The sequence below is a fragment of the Gavia stellata genome, chromosome 3, assembly GCF_030936135.1.
Source record: "Gavia stellata isolate bGavSte3 chromosome 3, bGavSte3.hap2, whole genome shotgun sequence".
Taxonomy (NCBI): domain Eukaryota; kingdom Metazoa; phylum Chordata; class Aves; order Gaviiformes; family Gaviidae; genus Gavia; species Gavia stellata.
Genome location: NC_082596.1, coordinates 37,146,553 through 37,167,800, shown reverse-complemented (window position 1 = coordinate 37,167,800; position 21,248 = coordinate 37,146,553). Strand labels below are relative to the sequence as shown.

At 37.6% G+C, this 21,248-nt stretch overlaps 1 protein-coding gene across 1 annotated transcript in view; it reads right to left on the bottom strand.

Moving 5' to 3' along the window:
• Positions 1-21,248, bottom strand: part of NCOA2 (nuclear receptor coactivator 2) — a 120,689-nt gene that overhangs the window by 52,659 nt on the left and 46,782 nt on the right. The window lies entirely within an intron of this gene.

The following is a 21,248-nucleotide window of genomic DNA, read 5'->3' as shown; positions in this document are numbered from 1 at the left end:
TATATTGGTGTTTAAGGGAGAAGTAATAAAAGTAATAAAAACAGTATACAAAATACATATTCTATATTGTAAGTTAATGAAACGAGTAATTTTTTGTCGCTAGTTCTATACTCAAAACATTCTTTTATTATTTTTCCAAGCAATTATGTAAAAGCTAGGGCTATACTGCAATCTAGAATATTAAAAATAATTGAAGATTTTTTATTTTTAATATTATACAATAGTTTATTTTAATAAACATGAAAGCACACTGAAATTATGATAACAAGAATTTATGCCTTCTACAACAGTAAACCAGAAGAATATTCATTGTAGGAATTACTGAAAGTACCACGTGCGGATAGAGCAAAGGGCCTTTGGAAAATCACCCTTCGTGAAAATCAAAGCATCAGTCATTCAAATTAAAATGTACCCAAATGCCCAGTATTTTCCACTATCTGTAGAACTGCAATACTGCAGCCAAGTTCCTCTGAACTCTCTCCTTGGCAGAGGTTATAAGGTCATTGTGAATATATGCTACTTAGACGTACAGTAAAGAAACTGCTTCTGAGAACCCCTGGGTGTTCTGTTAGCAATCACCCGCTGGCAATAAGGCTTTGGTCACTCGGGCTGTCTCATCCTAGATTTCTATGGTTTCTTGCTTTCATGAAAAAAGAGACACAAAAATCTTAGCTGTCTTCTTAGAGTGTGTTCACACACAATATAACACCATAGTGAATAATAATGAAACAAAATTGTTCTGAAGATAGACTCTTGCAACTAATAGAATAAATTTAAATCACTTTGATTAGTATAATCTGATAGAAAGAAACACATTAGAAATAATTATTAATGCTTCCTCTGCCACTTAGACGCACCAGGATACAAAATTGGTATTTCTGGTTTGGACTGAGGACTGCAGGGATTTTTTTTTTTTTTGTTTTCTTCCTTCTGCTTTTGGCAAAAAGCAGAGATTAGGTGTAACTGAAAAAAATTGAACAGTCCTTCCCATGCTACTATATAGCAGAGTTGGCACCATATGATGATACAATACTGAAAACGTTCTAAAAATTGTGAAAGAATTCTAAAAGATTCTAAAAATAGGATTGAGCTTTTAATAAAGTCGGCGATGGTATTTGCTTCCCATCTGTTCCTGGTAGCGTAAAATGATCCCTGGTTTCACATTGCAAAATATAATAATGGATATGGACACCAGCTTCCTGCTTTCATCCCCTCACTGCTTCAGCCATTGATACAATCTTGATTATCGGAGAACATGGGATTATACTCCATGCACTAGAAACGGAAGGGCTGCAGATGTGGTACAACGGTGTGCAAGCACATTCACAATCCATATTTCCAGGTTTCACTGATTTACAAAGACTACTTTGACTGATTATTTTTCACATAATACAAAACATTTGCTGAAGATTTTTTTCACTCCTACAACCACAAAGTTCATACAAACCACCAATAAGATGTCTATAAAAACAAGTGTTCTTTTTTATGCACACAGGCGAGGTTTTATACAAAGAAAAAGGAGAAAGTTTTTAATTACTGTAATAGTAATCAACACAGAAGCAGGACAGACCAAGGACCTCTCAGTCCTCACATGCAGTCCCTGACAGTGGCTGCTTTCTGCTCTGGTTCCCCGTTTCTCCATTTTGACCCTTTGATCTCTGATGGCTTCCGTTCCACCATCAGCTGTCCCTCACAACCATTCGACCTCTCCATTTTCTTTTCCCTTAGTCACCCTTCTCCACAGAGGGCCCAACATCTTTGTGAGATCAATAAACACAGTGCTTGCTCAAGGAAAAAGTGTAATGAATGGAGAAAATATGAAAACACTATTTAGACACAAACGTTGCCCACCTGCCTCTCCCAGGGATGGTGACAATGTACAACTACACTAATCATGATGTTTGGCTAGGCATTCCGAAAAGCTTTGTAAATCACAAGTGCTCCAAAATTATGGACTTCATAATTGGATCTGTAACTTCATTGTGCAAGACGTTAAGTAGCTGGAAAGCTTAGAAGACGCTACACATTCAGGCCACAGGTCCCTACACATTTATGTAAGTGGCATTGTATAGGAAACCATGGCCTCAGACAGCCTCTGAGTAGGACCAGAAGTAACTTCTATCGATGCTACAAACTGCAGCTACTGATAATGTTAAGCTGCGCAGTAAATCATCCATTTTTGACTGAACTACAAAGCCCCTCATGAAGACTCTATCAGCACATACAGGAAAAGTAAGTGCAAACCCTGTCAGCAGTGTCATCCCGACAGGCATGGGGAATGTCTTGAAACGCAAATCTTCTCTTCAGTGATGCAGCACGTGGGGCTAATTGAGAACAAAAATTTGTTGTAGGAAGGTTGGAAAAAAACAACAACTGATACATGAACTTCTAGTGCCGACAACACTCGAGTATTTATCAAGAGTCGGTATTTTTTGCTTTCCTTAACAGTTCCAGCTTCTGCTGTTAAGTAGTGGTGCAAACACGTAAAGTTTACTTTTCCTTTTTTTACTTCTCCTATCTTTTTTAGGTTCACTGGGGGCCCTACAAACAAATCGAAAGCATAGAGAGTTTATTATTTCGACACTAGATTAATGATTTTTAAATGTTAGGGGTTAGGAAAATAGCAGCAGAGGCCGAACCTTGCAAAGCCTCTCAGAAGCCTTTTTTCCAGCCCCATGGGAAGTGCCGGTATTACCCGGTGACTAACCACAGCCGCTAGAGTTTTCCACTGCGGCCACTAATACCGAGAGCGGGAGCCGGTTCCCTGATCTCGCACCTTCCAACAATGCTGCCTCCTAGAACAGTGATGCCCCTGTTTAAACGTGAAACGCTGGGAAAGTGTTACCAGGCATCCTATAGGCATGGCGGCTAAAGCAGAGCAGAGGTTTAGTATGGAAACAGAAATACAGCCTTGTGCCAGCAGAGGAAGTGAGCGGGGTGGAAAGGGGCTTCCCATGGCTTCATGTCCACACAAGGAATTCTCCGCTGGAGAGGGAGTGTTAAATTAGAAACCAGTCCCATCCTTATGAATATGGCTACCAGGGATCAAGCATATTTTATCTAAATTACAGCAGAATATACTTCATGCACATGAAATAATTATTAGCTCCGCTCAATTAAGAGTTTAGCCTAGAGAGAGAAAAAAAATTTAAATAAAATAGAAGTACTCCTGAGAGACGTACTACAAAGAATACATACATCCAATTATGTAGCATTTTAGTGATGTGTGTAATTTAGACTTTAAACCGTGGGTATGTTTACAACTGTATAAGCAGTAATATACTAAAATACATATTAATATTTTCAATTGGGCATCTTCCTAGTGATCATAAACTGTATTTACTTTTCTACATTAATATACAGAAGAAAGAAGGAAAAAAAAGCCCTTACAAATATTTTCTGACAAATTTATCAGTGGGAAAGCCCCAAGCTTTATCTGAAGCTCATTCCAGATTCTGAAAGCAAACGTTTGTGAAATCACATTAGTTTAAGAGAAATTCATAAGTCAGAGAAAGAGACACCAAGAGCAATAGTTTGAAGTCTCCTCCTACATTTTAACTTAGGAAGCCTTCCTGGTTTTCCATCCTCTCAACTGAAGCTATGTCAGTCCTCTCTGGATTTCTGACAGCAGACTCAGAAGTGCTACAGATGGGCATCACCTTCTCTTGGTTGTGTTTCAAACCCTCCCTTCCTACAGGTGGGCAGGCAGGACCAGCTGAACCACCCGAAAAGCTCTTTGTCTGTATTCAAGCTCTACTCCAACTTCCTTAACGAAACCAGCTACAGAAGTATTTCCCCCTTGATGCTCTCTGCAAAACCAAAATGCATTTTCGAAGTAAAGAACAAAACCGTAGCCTCTGTAGGGATTGAAAAAAGATGAAGGATAATCTGAAAGAGAAATTTTGCATCAACACACATTTAGTTTATTTTTCATAGGAGAAACACTTAAGGTTCTTCATAGAACAAGAGCAGCGAAAAAGAGATGCTGGTGAAACCCTGCACAGGGCAGCACCCATGCTCTACAAACTGCTGAGGACAGAGGTCTAGAGAAAAAAAACTGTAACAGGCAGAATCAAATTGATTATCCAATACTGTTTAAAACAGGTTTTCTCAGGTGCCCCATATAATTCCTGTTCTTCATAATCTTCTGGAATTGCTACTGAAATGCCACACCCATCTCAAAACATATAGCCTCATTTCTATAATAATAGGTAAAAAATATAAGCAAAGAGATTTATTATAGGAGATACTAAAAAGCCCAACTCTGCACATTAGAAAAATCACACGAATCGAGAAAGATCCTTACAACAGTAACAGCAACATCACTTGAAAGTGATTGTAAATGCTGTATAATATTTAAACATGCAATTAAAATTTACACTGCAACTGTCTTGGAAACAACTTATCTTCTCCTGTTTTTTGTATGCATTAGCCAACTACTTTTGTCTTGCCTCATTCATATTTGTGAGTAAGTTTATGCTGTGTGGCCCTTCTGATCTCTCCTGAATTGCCGTGCAAAAATAAAATCCAAACAAACAATCAAGGAAACAGTAAAAGTAAGTAACTGGCCAAAGATAAGGGTAGATACAGTATTAAAAACTAATGTTAGCATATAATAGAAAGTATACTTAGCAAACTTCTACATTTTAGTTGACATTACAGTTTTAAGTATTATGTTTAACAACATTTGAAATACTCAATTTAATAACATCTGTGTATGACTATTGCTAAGTAATGATATTTACTGTGGTAACAGACAGGAGATTTTTAACATGAATAAGGCTATACAAAAAGTACCTTCAAAATGTATTGACCTGAATAAAAACCAGAAAAAACAACAACATTGTATTTGGTAACGTGAGTAGTTTTGGATCACTACACATGATGAAGCAAAGCAGTGAAGAACATGTAAGTTATTTTGATGCTTGGTTAACCACAGGGAAAGCGGCTCTGCCTTGTAGCTGCGTAATTCAAAGCACTATGATCCATGGCTCACATGGAACTTGATATCCACATGCACATTTCTTACCCAGTTCCCATTGCCTCGACACAAGTTGTTTTTTCTCCCTGAAAGCAAGTAATTTTTCAAAAGACTGGTGCCTAAGAAACAGCAACTATTTCAGCAATCAATTTTAAGACCAGCTTATCCCATCCCTGTGAATAAAGTTAGCTACTATTTCAGGGAAGTGATTATGTGGTGAGGTTGCTCTTTCATCATACAGCATACATCTGTCCAGAGCAAAGAAGCTATTAGACTCTTGAATACATTTTTTCCCCCAGAAACTATAGATCAAGTCTTACAGGAAAAACTATGCAACATCTCAGGAAGGTTTTAGGAGGTAAAACAAGGGAGAATTATGCATCTGCACTGAACTAAAATTAGAAAAGCTGCCATATGGCTCTGTGAAGCCAGCAGCACGTTCTTATTCATTAGGAAGCATTCTGCTAACATAAAAACACAAGGCCTTCCTGTGCTCTCCAAATGTGTTTATCTTTTCAACATTAATGCACGATATATCATCAGGCTGCTGAAATCTCCTGCAGTGCATATTAAAAAAGCACAGCTGCACTTTTTCTCAGCACGTTTATTCACTGTGAGCAATCTAAGTGCACAGCTTTGCTCACCTCCCTGACACACAGCCCTCTTGTTAGCACAGCTCGGCTCCCCTTTGGTTGGAAAGGGCCGCGCGCCCACCCACCCGCTCGCCTGCCCAGCCCAGGCCAGCAGCGCCTCACGCCTCCCCAATGCCCTGCTCCACTCATCACACCCATGTGGTTTAGCTTCGTATTTACTACTGCTGGGGGAAGCACACTTAAATGGTAAATGACCCCAGGGCTTAGGCTAAAAGCCCTTGGAAAGCTGTAAGCTCAATTACTCGCTCAGGAGTAATAGCGCTTACAACACTGATTTCTTCTTTGCAGTGTTTTCAACTTCTAATTGGTGCGGCTGCTCTCCTGTCCCACACGTACCTGTACCACTGTAAGCATCAGTAAGACACTCACTCTATGAAAAGCTTTGCATTCTCACAAAAACACCACATACAGGTAAACATTCATGGAGCTTTTCAAGCTTTGAGTGATGCCTGCTCTTAGAAAATCCAGTAACAGCAGCCAGTGTAGAAAATGTCCTCAGACACTGAAAGTAAAATAAGCACTGAAAAACCATGATGGATTTAGTAATAGCACAAACAGAAGCAATAATACATAAAATCAACACTAGCTTCATTTCTTTTAATAATTTTGACATTTCTCCATCGTTCTTTTTTTGTACAAGTCAGCATTTTTTGTCACCCAATACAACTTCTGTAAGAAGTACTGCCTGAGAAATAATTGCCCTCAGCTCAGTTAAACTGCGAAAAAATCAGACCATCAAGGACAAAAATAATGAAATTCAACTCACCAAAAATAATATTTAACTGATGGACAGAAAGAAGCCTAGTATCTTTGTATGGTTTTTTTGCTAAATACTTTAATACGCATTTTACTATCTTTTCCTTAGTTTCTTCTCTTCCTCATTCTTATTTTGCCTGTCTTTTCTGTCGTAACATCTACGAACCCTTTTTTCTCTCATTATTACAAAACTCACTGGTCTACTTCTTGGAAGTGAGGAAGAGGACAGGCAGCAGCGGCGGAACTGCCCCCTCCTTCCTCCTCTCTCCCCAGGAGCCGGTCGGCTCCAAGCCCAGTGAGCCTGGCTATCGCAGTGCCGCCCGCGCTCCCAGCACACAGCTCCATTCAGAGCACTGGGGCTGAGCCTCACCCTCTATGAATACGCTTAAACAGCTTCTCTGAAGATTGCTAACTCTTGGATTTAACAGTGACAACTAAAAGTGACAACGTTATTTACAGAAATAGCGTTTTTTGCAGAAATACGCACCTACTACTCCCACATTTATCTACTAAATGCAGTGGCAGGGATTAGTCACATCTGGGACAACCTCAGTTACGCAGTCCCTAGTTTCTGGTAGGTTAAGGACTAGTGACTGAAGTAAAACACAGAATTACATCCCCCCCAAATCCTCAACAACTTGATCCATCCCCAACACGCAAAAATACAAAACAACACAGCACGTAAAATAATTTCCCTGCTGAGATTATTTCTAGTATTTTTATTTATCAGTACAGACACAGAAGGACAACTGTCATTCTACTATTTAAGTGAAATCTAAACAAAGACTGAAAGCAACCCTGGATCCAGAAACTATTTCTCACCGCATGCCTCATTTTAAACTGTGAGGCTACGTCAAACTACCACATTATGAGTGGAAAGTTGTTTTTCATTAAGATCTCTTGAACACGAAGCTTCTATCACAACCCTCACCTGTTGGCCCCCTGAGACATGCTGCAACATTGACCTTTTCCACTAAGTTGTCAAAAAAAGTGGAAAGGAATGTAACTGGGTGTAGTTTTACTCCTGCAGAATTTTTAGACAGGTCTTAGCTTACTGAAATATTTGAGTACAGTCAACATATGCTTTTATATAAAATGAAGGTGTGTGCTTAACTTGCATACTGACAAACCAATTGTGTGTGTGTATATCTATTCCTATGTTTTTAAGCTATACTCTTTCTCTTTTCTCCAAAAAGACCATTAACACTATCTTTCCAGTGTATATTGACTGACTAGAGAAAGAACATAAATAAAATAATCGTCAAAGCTGCTGCCTGCCCAGGACACCTCCCTATGAAAAGGCCAAAATCCAGGATGGTGCTGAGAACTTATAATTTTCACTGGTTTAAAACGCTTTTTTAAATGCTGGCATTTGGGGTTTTTTTTTTGCATTTACACTTTCTAGGAACGTGTAGTAACTGGTATAATCTCAAATCTCTGACTGGTTGTGGTGTAATTTAGAATATTTTGTAAGTACCTAAAAGACAGTACTTAGGCAACAAAGGAGTACACATGGTAGATCCAGTACATTGGCTATCAGTGCCTTATCCAAAAATACCCTCAATTTAATCAGTCACGTATTATTCTATTCTGGAATCAGATAAGCAGATTCAAATAGACGTATCTGTAGCTATACACACAAACACATATCCAGGAAAGTGTTTTGCCCCTATTGGTATTTAGAGGACTTCAAAACACTCACATAAACTACGCAACTGTATATGATAACAAACGCCACGCATCCATCAGCATTGACTTAAAATCTGTTACATTAATATGGCTGAATTTCAAAAGAAAGTGCCAAGCTAACTGACCCCTGCACTGAAATAGTAGATACAAATATTTGGCATCACTCAATTTAACAAAGTAATTATTTTCTTTGGTAGGTACTGAATTAGGACAGAAAATTTTACTGTATTTTTTGGCATTTACAATTTTATAAGTGTTAGATATTTATTTAATGAGTAACCTCATCTTGTTTTGATAACTCATCTCTAAAAACAGCATTAATATGAATGTCTAAATGGTGGGAGCCCGATGTTCTTTAACATTTTGGCTGAGCTGATGTTTTCGAAGACAAGAAATATGGCAGGATCTGATAATTTTGTTCAAAACAAGGCTCCATCACTGTCTCAGAAATAACATATTGCTTTCACAAAAGTTAACAGCTCTCCAGTTGGTTCTCTGACGTGTAAAAACACAGGCAAGATTTTGAAAATAAAGATACAAGGGTTAACACTCTTTAGACTAGAATCTGCAGATGCAATTGCCAAGCTAATTAAACTTATAGGTTGCCAAAACTTAGGCCAAAATAACATACTGCAAAGGAATATTAATCTAGCCAGACTCCATTTCTTGAAGCCTCACTCTTATGTACTCAACCAACTGTTAAAAGGAAACAGATGACTCCCTTTCTCTGAATGCCACATTGCCATGATGACAAAATTTCTTCTTTATTTTAGGATGCTGATGATAAATCTTAGTGACACACCGTATCATTCACAACAACAGGCAAAGATCTTTTTGCTTTTATAAATTGCCATCGACAACTGCAAAAGTCTTCAAGAGACCTAATATGGCGCACCAAAAAGAAATATGAGGGATCATGGGCTTCCTATGAGCCCATGGAAAAAATTCTCTATGGAAAAAAATTTCCATAATAAAGCATAAGCCAAAATGGAGCACAGATAATTGAAGACAGCTAAGGAAGAACAGAAACAAGTTTAATTTAATGTGTTCATGCTAACATGGATACCAGGGCTCCTACTGCTTCTAATAGTCCAGATTACAGTAGATAAATCTTTCAGGAAAAAGCTCTAAATCATTAAGTACAAGTAAAGTTTTCTTCCTATAATAGCTCAGTGTTCAGAAATAGAAGCTGAGGCCCCTCTTCTTGCTTGTCTAACCCACAATCACAGGCCTCAACCAAAGATTTAAGTCAATTTAGAAACTGAAATGTTCCTATTACTGCAAGGAAAGCAGAAGGAAAAACAAAAGCTTCCTAAAAGAACCTGTTTACTTCTGCATGTTAGTTACTTAAAGGAATTTTTTAATCCAAAATCCTTTACGAAACTATGTTTAAGATTCATTTCATGCATTTCAACAATGGCTACATTACTTCAGGTACATTATGAATACAGAATGGCTGTTGGAAGGATGGTAATGACTAATAACACGTATCGTTTAAGATATTCTAAAAAATTAAAAGATCTTTTTTCATTACCCAGAAGAGTTTGGCTTATCTTGTTGCTAAGATTTACATCCAGACAAAGTCACTTTTAATCTCAATTACATTAATTTGTTCTGTCACATTTTAAAATGCCTGCTAATAGAACTGATAGGTACAAATGGGCTCCCTTCAATAGACTGAACCATATTTACAACTTCATTAATTAGGCATTATCGTTTCTTGTTCTCTATTTCATAGTCATGAAGTAGGGATCAGCACCTAGTCTTAAGTCAGTCAGTATAATCCATAAACAGAAAAATAATTAAACACAAACAGTACTGCTTCCTCTATTTTCTTAGTGAGCTTTATCAGTTCTCTGAGGAGCAACTTTGACCTGCCTTAAAAACAGTTCCCTTAACCGCAGGCGACCAGTAGCTCATTGGAAAGGATGCTCCATGTTGTGGCGGTGGGCGCTGCCATAGCTGGCTCTGTAGCCTCACTGCTCTTCCCCAGCCTCAAGCTCCTGATGTGGCACAGGCTGGGAGTGAGGTGCCGCCATCTGGCAATCATTTCTTTGAGTATGCTGGACAAATGTAGCTTTAACAGGGCAATGTTGAAGATTAAGGTCTGACTCCATTCATGCCCCTCCTTGGGACTAAGGCTGATAATGCAGGTCTGCTGCCAAGCCCGTGCATCAGATCAGAAGTGATAATCCAGAACCTTTTCCTCCAGTCTGCAATTTACTTACTTGCTTGCAAAAAGGAACATGAGTGCCTGCTCCTCACTTCACCCATTAGAGCACCAACAGGTGAGACCTTCAAATAATAGTTGTTATTTCCACAGGATTAGGGGTCTGCCTCAGCCTCAGCATTTAAGGATACTGGCTTTTGAGCCAAGTATCTAAATTCTAAGCCATTTTTAGATTGGGGCCAAAGTTGTTCTTAAAAAAAAAAAACCCAACAAAAATACCCCAACCGACCAACCAAAAAAAAAAAAAACACAACACCCAAAACCTGAACCCCCACCTTTGGAAAGGGATTAAACTGTTGAGATAAATGATATATGCCCCTTGTCTGAGCTTCACATAAAGAAAGAACAACAACGCCCACGACCATCACAGAGCTCAGGGGAAAGGAAGAGTATTCTTACACAGTAACTCACAATGACCCTGAGAAAGCAAATATCCTTCCCTCCGTTATATTTAATAAAGGTTTTACGGACTGGCTTCTCTGCCTGTATCACTGATACAAAAAAGCAAGAAAAAAAGCTTACTGGGCATCTTTACATTTTAAATTGCCCACTGCAAACACATAATTATATTTTGCACATTAAGTATAATGGCCTGACAAGCTGTATTATAATGTCCAGTTAAAATCAGCATCTCTAGCAGCTAGACAGATGTTGACTCAACTTTCAAGCTTAATAATAATCACAATAATCCTTGATATCAATCAGTGTAACACTCAATGATTCATTAGTAAGTTTCGTCACATTCCCTAAAACTATTTGATGATTTCTTACTGCAGCACTAAGAGAAAAAACAGTATCAGAGAGACAACAGTGAATAGAATAAAACTGTCACAGGTACGGTAATGCTGGTCCCAAAACTATGGTTAAAGCCACACTGAAGGCAAGAGAGAGCATAAGTGTGGAAGAAGTGAAAAACAAAATGCAGGACAATTAAAAGGAGAGAAAAGAAAACAGCAAAGACTGAAAAATAAAGCCCTTCAAGAGAAAAGGGACAAATAGGGAAATACAAAGAAAATCCATTCTACATAAAATATCACTTTTGACAGCTAGTGACAGGGAGCATTGCATTCAGAAAAGTCAAGGGGTATATTAAGACATAACTAAAGATAGAAAAACAAACTCAAACATTCAAATATTTCCTCCAAGCTAAGGAGGTAAAAGGTTTTGTAGAAAAGAAGGGAGACAGGAAGAATTTTATATTATTGGCACAAAATACCTCGATGGTTTTCCATCCAACACCAAAACAAACAAACAAGAAGAATCTAAATGAGGGTCCCTCTGAGTTTTCCGATCTATATTTAGAATTTACAACCTTGACATCTCTTCCTCCTCTTTTTTTTTTTCTCATTTCCAAGTGAATCAATTGTTGTATTTAAGCACACTTCCTCTTCAATGTTGAACATAGGCCCAGACCTAATTTGACATAGAATAACCTGTCTCTGGAAGGTATCTCCCTCAGAAGGATCATGGGAACTGCAGGTTGTTCCAAGTCTTTCTAGGAAATTGTGCCTCAGAAGAAAAAGTACCAGTAAAAGGCTAATGTTCTTCATGCTCACACATCTTAAGATGACAAGGGACCACTCTAACTGTCTAGCTGGATCCCTGTAAAGCATCCCAAAACGTTTCACCAAGTGACTCCTGCATCATGCCAAGAACCTCCACTGAATTACAAGATATATTTTGAAGGACATTCAAATCTGGCTGGGAGGGCTGATAGAACCCACCAATTTCTTCATTAAGTTGCTTCAAATGTCAATTAACTTTCTAATAAGAATCTGCACCTTACGTAAGAGTTGGCTTTGGCCACAGATTCCAGGTGTTTGGCTCTATCTTGCCTTTGCCTGTTAAAGAGTCCTCTGTGGCAGGCACACTGTGTAGCTCCATTTCTCGCTGCACCAGTAAGCAAAGCAAGGTTTGCAGGGACATGCCTTTCTGCTTCAAGACGAATACAGCCTCAGTGAACAGAGGTACCACACTGCTGCTGCTTCCAAAGGTGCACGTGGATATTACTTCAGATAACATGGCAATATCTGGACCATCTCCCATTACGGAGTATCTACTTCGAAAGTTTTCTACTTTAGCAGAACTGAAATTTATGTACTTTTCTGTCTGCATCTTCTGACATTTGCTCTGATCTTGTGTGAGCTAAAGAAGAGTGGTTTGCTTTCAGAAGGAAGAGAGAGAGTATGTGTGTGTGTGTGTGTGTAGTGCACACACTAGAGAGGACTCATTGTCTTGTAAAATACATATAGATGTGCCAACACACTTTAACGATGAAAGGAAACAGAAGGCATATATGTCTTGGCTCTCTAACCATCTTGTCTGAGGACATTCACTAGGAGATCAACAGTGTACATGACAGAGCAAGTAACTGATCATTTGCCACGTCATCCTTCAAACTTGTCTCTTTTTTTCCCCAGTTGCACACTGTGGGTTTTCATAAAAGAAACTGAAAGCTGAAATAGTAATTGTTTTTCATATCCTCAGTCATTTCATATTCAAGGACCTCTATTTCTAACTAATGGCACAGTTGTTCACACGCAGAATCTTTTACAGAAATAACAAAATGCATGACTTAGAACAGATGCAATTATCTTGGTTCTAGTTTGAACACAGAGCAGCCTTTGATCAATACCTCTTTAATGTGCTGTGAATCCACAGGTTTTCAGAATTCAAACATGGTTTGAAAGGCATTGCACCCTATTGTGAGTAAATATTATTTTATCACTTTTCAGGCTGCAGTCTTTAAAAAGAAAAGATAAAAGCTGTGTAACAAAAGCTAGGTTCCTTATAATAGATGATCTTATTTTGACTGAAGTATCATCACCACTCTCAGTAAATTAATTTGCTGTTCCATAAATTAAGCTCCACAGAGATAGTCAAGGTAAAGTGAAGTCTCCTTCTTCATTTAATTGCTTTGTTTGCTGCTGAGATTGGTACATTGCATTCACTAATCTAAAGCACAGAGCAAGCCCTGGTGTTCTACAATCAGCACCTTTTACACTGTATACCTTCCAGCAATAAGAGACTACAAACACAAACATTGACTCAAATCAGCAGCCTCCAATTCTTCTTTAGCACCCAAACTCAGTATTTCTTATTGACCAGACAGATCTGAAGACAGAGCAGCTGGTGAGAAACACCAGACTCAAGAGCTTAGTTCATATTGTAGAGGGCTGGATGTCAGTCTGTATTTCTGTATTTTATTTTTTTCCCAAATTCAAAATGCTAAATGCATTTATGATGTTTACAGTTCATAAGAGATTAAATTATAAACTGCAAAAGAAAACCTGTAAATTTTCAAAGTTTAAAGTGCTCATTGACAGTTTAAATGCAGCCTGAGAACAATACACTATCTGCAAGGAGGTAGCCTCCAAAATCCTAAATTTCAGGAAGAGATGTCTGCATCTTTCTTATACAAGACATTTTTACGGCACTCCCAGAAGTAAAAAATACATAGCCCATTCTATGATCATTAAGTATTAAAATAACAAACCCAAAACTTTAATGAAAATATTCCTGCAAAGAACAAAGAGGGAACACTTGAGACATATCCCCCAAAGCATATTAAATACAGCAGAAGCAGCTCAATCCTTTAGAGCATTCCCCAACACTGGTATTATAGACCTCTTAGATTGCAACCATCTTTGCAGTTACAGAACATAAAATAAACAATCATGCTCCACAAGTTTGAATTATTTTCTCTCTTGGTCATTTAGAAGTTATGAAAGACAACAAAATAAAGATCAAAGAAAAGCAAAATACAAGTAGGATGCAAAACAAACAAGTTTTCCTGTAACACCTGCCAATAATTACTATTTCTACCTGAAAAAGACCACTATCTTAACAGTTAGGAGTGAACATTTAGTTTCTCTTCAAACTTTGAGCCACAACTAGGAGTCAAAGCTTAGCTTTCTGGTCTAAAACTTCAAGCAATTTATTCCTAGAACTGAAGTCATCCATCATCAACAAAGTTGAAGCCCACGGACAAGAGACATGTCTTGTTAAGTGACAGTCATCACTCGACACCCTGCAATGCCCAACAGTGCCAAGACAGCTGCGGGTGTTAGCTCACGGCTCAGTCATTGCTGGCACACTTGGACGTGTGTTGGAGGGGGCCCCACCAAGGACCCGTGGGGAGACAGATCCTCTCCTCCCTCACCAGACCTGCCAAATCAAAAATACTGCTCAGGCTCACCACACAGCCGCACAAACGCTACTGCCAGGGTAAAGGAGGGAAGGGAAACTCCTGGCCAAGAGGACGGCAGGGACGGTGGAATCAGGGCTTTCAATAGCTGCCTCATTTCCCGCTGGTTAGTCTGCAGCCTGCACATCAACATCTTTAGGACCACTCTATTATTGCTCTTAAGTCAAAATAAATAATAACAAAATTGACCTAAATCTCCTAATCAGACAATGGGTAAACAGTCTCATTAACTTTGGGGAACAAGGCTATATTTATTCTGCAACAGCAGATAGGACTTTAGCCATGATTAGGAAGCAAAAACTGACAACAATCCACTAAATCCTATTAAGCGCATAGATTTTACACTGGTTTTACAATTTTGATTACCAGTTTGATGATTATTTTTGTCTGTTTTCTTGAAGCAAAAGAATCACAGAATCACAGACTGGTTTGGGTTGGAAGGGAGCTTTAAAGGTCATTTAGCCCACACCCCCCCTGCCATGGGCAGGGACAACTTCCACTAGATCAGGTTGCTTAAAGCCCCGTCCAACCTGACTTTTAACACTTCCAATGACGGGGCATCCATAGCTTCTCTGGGCAACCTGTTCCAGTGTCTCACCACCCTCATCGTAAAAAATTTCTTCCTTATGTCCAATCTAAATCTACCCTCTTTCAGCTTAAAACCATTGTCCCTTCTCCTGTCACTACAGGCCTTGATAAAAAGTCTCTCTCTGTCTTTCTTATAAGCCCCCTTTATATATTGAAAGGCTGCAATAAGGTGTCTCCAGAGCCTTCTCCTCTCCAGGCTGAACAATCCCAACTCTCTCAGTAGTTTGAGCCCAGTGTGGACACAACTGTATGTCATAAAGGAGTCTTCAGCTACTCCTCTCATAAGTCATTTTAATTAAATTGTAACACTGCTTCCATAGAAAACTACTAGTATAGTTAAAGTGCCATAACTTACATGTACTTAAGGCCTAAGCCAACTATAGCCTGCATGATACACAACTCCAGTAAAATAAGCAAACCCCAGGAAATTTCCCACTCAATGGGTCTGCTGGCTAAGGACCACTTTTCATCAGAGCCAGAAAAGAAACTGATGGTCTGCATTACCTAAAACCAGTTTAAATTCTTCAGTGAATCAGTAGTTTTCTGGAGACATGCAAGTAGTAAAGTCAACATAACTGGATATTTAGCCAAAAAGCTTTACAATGTGCAGAGGAAGATCAAAGCCATTTTCAGCACATCATTCTCAGCTGTAGGTAGAGGAGACAGCAAAGCAAATTCAGTAATAGATTTTTTTGTAAATGTTCTGCATAAATTGCTCGACTTCACAGTACAAATTCCTCCAACACTTAATTCAGTCTTAAAATCCTATCAGGCTGAAAGTACAGCACATATAAATAATAATAGCCATGCAGAACTCCTTAAAAAAAAAGATTCAAAAATTGGCATAAATTTTAAATCTTCTACCATCTCAAATATGATTAACATAAAAAAATATAATTACAGTAAAATTGACCAACTGAAAAACTTGCAAAACAAAAAAACAACAAACAAACCCCAAGTCTGCATACACTCTCTTGTCTTAATGTCCTGATTTGCTAAGATATTTATGCACATAACTTTAAACCTTTAAGTAGTTCCACTGACTTAACAGGGATTACTCATCTGCTTAAAGTTAGGCAGTTGCTTAAATACCTTGTGAAATATGAATCTAAATTCAGATCTGATAAATTCAAAGTAGCAGCAGCCGAAGTAACACCTCATTACAGCTTTAAGACCATCCTGTTTTCCTTTAGGGAGCGATTTTACTTGCATACTGATGCTGAAGGCAACAATAGACTATCTGCTGGAGTGACCCTGTGATTACAAAGTAGTACTGCTATGGGGAAACAAAACCTGGTTTTGCTATCAAATGTGAAACCAGAAAAAGAAGATATATATATGATTAACAACAAGCCTTCTTTTCTCATTCATACAGGTTCCATAGCTCTTGCATGTCTCTTCACCAAGTGCTTCTCCTTCTACCAAGGTTGTTTAGCTTTCAGATGGTGATTCACTCTGTCAAAGGTCTGTTTTGTAAAAGCTATTCTGAAAACAAGATCTGACAACTCAGAAGTGTACATTAACAGCTAGACTGATAATCACCACCCTGATATCCCTTCCCTGTACTACGGAAAACCTGATCTAAAGAACACAAAACCTCTTCAGAAACTGGTGACACATGAAAGCTGGACTTTGTAGGAAAATGGAACGGAGACATAAAATCACATTTGGGGATACTTTGACACCGTAGGCTGTATCCCACCGTATGTGAATCTAAGTAAGACAGGTGGATGCCATCCTAAAAAGAGGCTACAGAAAACAGAAAGGCATGGATAGTAGAAGGAGAAAAATAAGAGATGCAGACCTGGAGTTTAATAAAAGGTACTCAGGGGACTTGAGAAAAAAAACCCCACGTCTTCTACTTGATGTCAGGACATATTCTTCAGCACTCCTGTTGAAGGGGTCAGAGGAGACTGCTTCGCTAGAGAAACTGCTGAAGAAGCTTAAGGTGATCTTTAGTATTCTCTGTACCTACTGCATTGCTATATCCAGAGAAGAGGGTAAAAGCACAACTAGATAATGAAGAAAAGGAGGTTTCAAAGCCTGAACCAGGAGATGTTCAAGCAGTGAAATGTAACGAACAGTCTCTGCTTTAAAATGTGAGCTATTTACCTAGTAAGACTGAGGTTAGCATGGTGGATAAAAAGAGCTTTAAACTAAGGGCAAAGGTTTAATTTTTATATCCTGCTTAATACCTACAAGGAAAAAGAAAATCAGCTAAAGAGGGACAGAGCAACCAAAAACGAGAAAGAAGAACACTAATGTGATGAGAGGAGTCAGGCAGGTGACAAGATTGAAGGAAAAGCACTACTGTAGGTATGAAATCAAATGAGACTGATGTGAAAAAGTTCAACTGATTGTAAATTAAGGAAGAAGAGAATCCAGACTCCTTTTATTTGCTGACAGAATTTTGTTGTCTTCAGATATGAGAAAACATTTTCAGCAGTACTTATACAATTGAAATTAATCTGTCTTAAGTTGTTTCTTAAAAATAAGGTAGGATCCTAAAATCAATCAGAAACTACTTTACTAAATATATTTCTTATGTACAATCAAATGGCTTTATAGCTTCTTGGCTGTCTGGCATGTAAAGGAACATATATCCCCAGTGGTCTTTACACTTGCCTGAAACAAGTTTTTTTTAATTAAGCACATGCAAATCAGAACTTACTGTGCTTGTGCACATCTATGTACATTATGAACACATCTGCAACCTCTGTGACTGTTACTCTTTCAAAGTAACTTAACATAGACTGCAAATAATAGGAGAGCTTACACTTTCATGACCATGTAACGCAACCATAAAACCACCATTTCATATCATTTTCACGCTATAAATAAAAACCTGAATGATTTTTTTTTTCCCAAGTGCTTGAAACACAAGTCTCAAATCCACAGTAGAAATATCTACTTAAGATTCACATGAATACAACTTCTGTTTCATCTTCATGCTAAAATCACATTTTGTTCATCTCCTCTGGACATCCACAAATCTCTATCCAATCACTGTAAGATAATATGGTAAAAATCCTCAGTAGAAAATTAAGCTTTTGTAAAGAAACTTGTCTTCATTTTCCCAAGTACTAAAAAAATTTCAAAACCCAGATTAAAACTACATGAAATGGTTACATTTTCCAAATATCTTTAATTCTTCTAACAAATTCAGTTAGACGCATATATTTATAACTTGCTTTCAAATTGAAATAAATCAAATCTCTAACATTCCACAACTGAAGAATCTTTGAAGAATATACTGAGAGAAATAACATAAAGATAACAGATATAGTATTGCAAATATATATTTGCATATAAAATAGATCAGGATAACATTATACTAAATTATATAGTATTACTACAGCAAAAAATCTATTACTTTTTTCAGCTACCAGCCCAGCAAGCTTGACATGGGAAATGAATATCAATCTGTATTTCTCCCTTCCTTGTTTTCATTCCTAGAACCTAGAATAAAGTCTCCTTGTCAAATCTCAGTAGCAGCTATAAAACTTGTTGCTTTCAGTGGCTTTACAAGGTATTTATAACTGACTGCACTTTTGTAAGTAATTAGACCTTAATGCGCAATTCTATTTATAGATGAAGAAGAAAGTTTGTGAAGAATTTTTAGTATTTATTTAAAAAATCCAACCTCTTTACTGAAACTTCTAAATAATAAAACTGTAAAATAAATTTTCACTAATTTAATCTAATCTGTCTTTGAAAAAATGCAGAGCAGACTGAGTGTGCAAAAACTGAGCCATCTTTATTTGTCCATGTTAGTGCAGAAACACTCAGGAATTTCAGGACGTTCATTTAGTTTTCTCCTACAGGTATTTAGTGTAACACTAAAAATCAACAAAATATCTTAACTGTAAGAAAATATGATTTTTAAATTGAGTTTCATGGTACTTTATGCGAGTACAGGATTATTTTCATGACTTTGTTTTAGAAATCGATATCGTTAAGATAACTCAAGTGTTTCACCATTGTAGAGGTCTTCTAACATGCCTTGGCAGTGGAAAAGCAATCAGAAAGATTTGGAACAACCTAAAAGTTAATGCATTTAAATGATGAGTGTATATAAGTGCAGGATTCCCAATGTGAGGTGATAAACTACCTAAAAACCACGAGACAGCAATAGTAATAGCCTCATTAGGTCTTCTGTCTGTTTGCCTTGCTTAGGTCAGTTTTTTTGTGGCACTCAACAGAAGTATAGGTGTACTATATTGTTCATGCAGGTTGAATGTTTACTCTATGTCAGTGATATTTGTTAATGAAGTGCCTGTTCCAAAACAAGGTTGCATTTCAGAATATGCTGTCATTTGCATTTTTTCTTAAAAGGAAAAGCCTTTTAAATTTGCTGTAAAAACAAAGAGATGTAGCTTCTATGCAGAAATTGGTATTAAACATTTTAATTAGTTTAGAGGAATAATTTCAAATATTCTAATCTTTGTTTCTACATCCTGAGATGCTATTAATGACCATCTTGAAGGTCTGTTTTGCAATGCCCCTTTACAGAGGCTTAAAGTCTAGTCTGTACCAGCTATGAGTTTTATGTAAAGACCCAAACAGTTATCAGACAGTCTAATTGTTCTCAACTGGAGAACCTTGTGCAACAAATCAACATCATAAAGAGTAATTTAATATCTTTATTGCTCAAAGGTTGCAAACTACTTGTACTTGTTGAAATAAAAAGTCTTCATAGCACTTCAGTCTGTCTTTAGAATTGTATTTTCAGTTGGTTTTGCAATAAAACTTTATGAGCTTAGAAAATGAAGTGCACACTCAGCTCTGGTACAATTCTGGCCCATGATGACTTAAATAATTTACATGTAACCTGGTCTAATGTATGTGAACATTTTAGAACAATATGAAAACTGTTTTTATGATATTGGTCCTGAACAACAAAACCCTGGATTTGCCAAAGTTGCCATTAGTTAGAGCCAGATTTTCAGACGAGCTGTTCTGGAACTGCTGAGAGAATTACCAAGCAGACTAACAGATTTTACTCTATGCATCCACTTCCCAGGAAAACACAGGTTTTTTGTCCTTATCCCTTCTCAGGTGAGGGTAAGAAGAATGTGTCTCTTCGTGACAGCAAAACAAAAATCCGAAACTGAAAGTGAGAAAAGGAGGAAGAAAAGAAAATAAGGAAAGAAAATTAAATCTCAAAAGCCAGCAAGGTGCAAAATGATGATGGACGCTGTGCCAGGTTAAGAGGTATACTTCTAACATGGGGCACAGCAACTTCACTAGAATATCCATTTTAAAAATTATGGCAACCCAGTAGCAATAAGAAGAGAACAAGCTGAGAAATAGGAACATCCATGAAGATTAATCAATTAGAGCCACTTCAGAGGCAGATGACACATAATTTGACACTTGCCACTTTTCATTTAGCTTCGAATAGGCTGATGTCTGAAACTACAGCTCTACTCACCTACTTGTTTTGGAAAGAAATCTGTATCTAAATTATGCAACACTTTTATAAATTCACACATACAGTATGGAAAGGGAAGCATTATGTTCCCACAGAAATCACAGAATACTGAAAAAGTGAAAGATGTTAATTAAAGTGTTTGAAAACCAAAGGAATAGCTCTAAACAGTTTCATAAAGAGATGGCAAACTTCTAAATTAGCAGAAAAACACTATGCACATACTTTAAGAATTTGAATCTGCCCAAACACCTACAGTGCTATTCATGCCTGCCCAGATTTGTGCCACAAAACTCACTTCCAAAAATTTTAAGTTTCTTAAGGATTTTTTTTTTCTTTAAATAGGAAATATATCAGAAGAAAGAAATACAAAACTAATCTTCTAGACAAAGAACAGGAAGAAAACTGTCACGTTCTCTGGTTTACATTTATAACAGGACCCTATCTAGAGATTAGAATAGTTTCAAATCTATTGTAGTTGAGGATATGATGTCATCATTTAAGGGACGCAGATAATTTAGTCCACAATATCTATTCATACCAACAAAAGAAAGCAAAGGGGGGGATGCAGAATACTTTCATACCCCACTCTCCTGGAATATTCCTATTTTACATGGATTCATCATCCATGTAAGAGTATACACCTAGTCTTTTTATTTTTCCCCCAAAGCCATCTGCTAGTTCAACTTTCGTAAAAGCGCAACTGCTTTCAA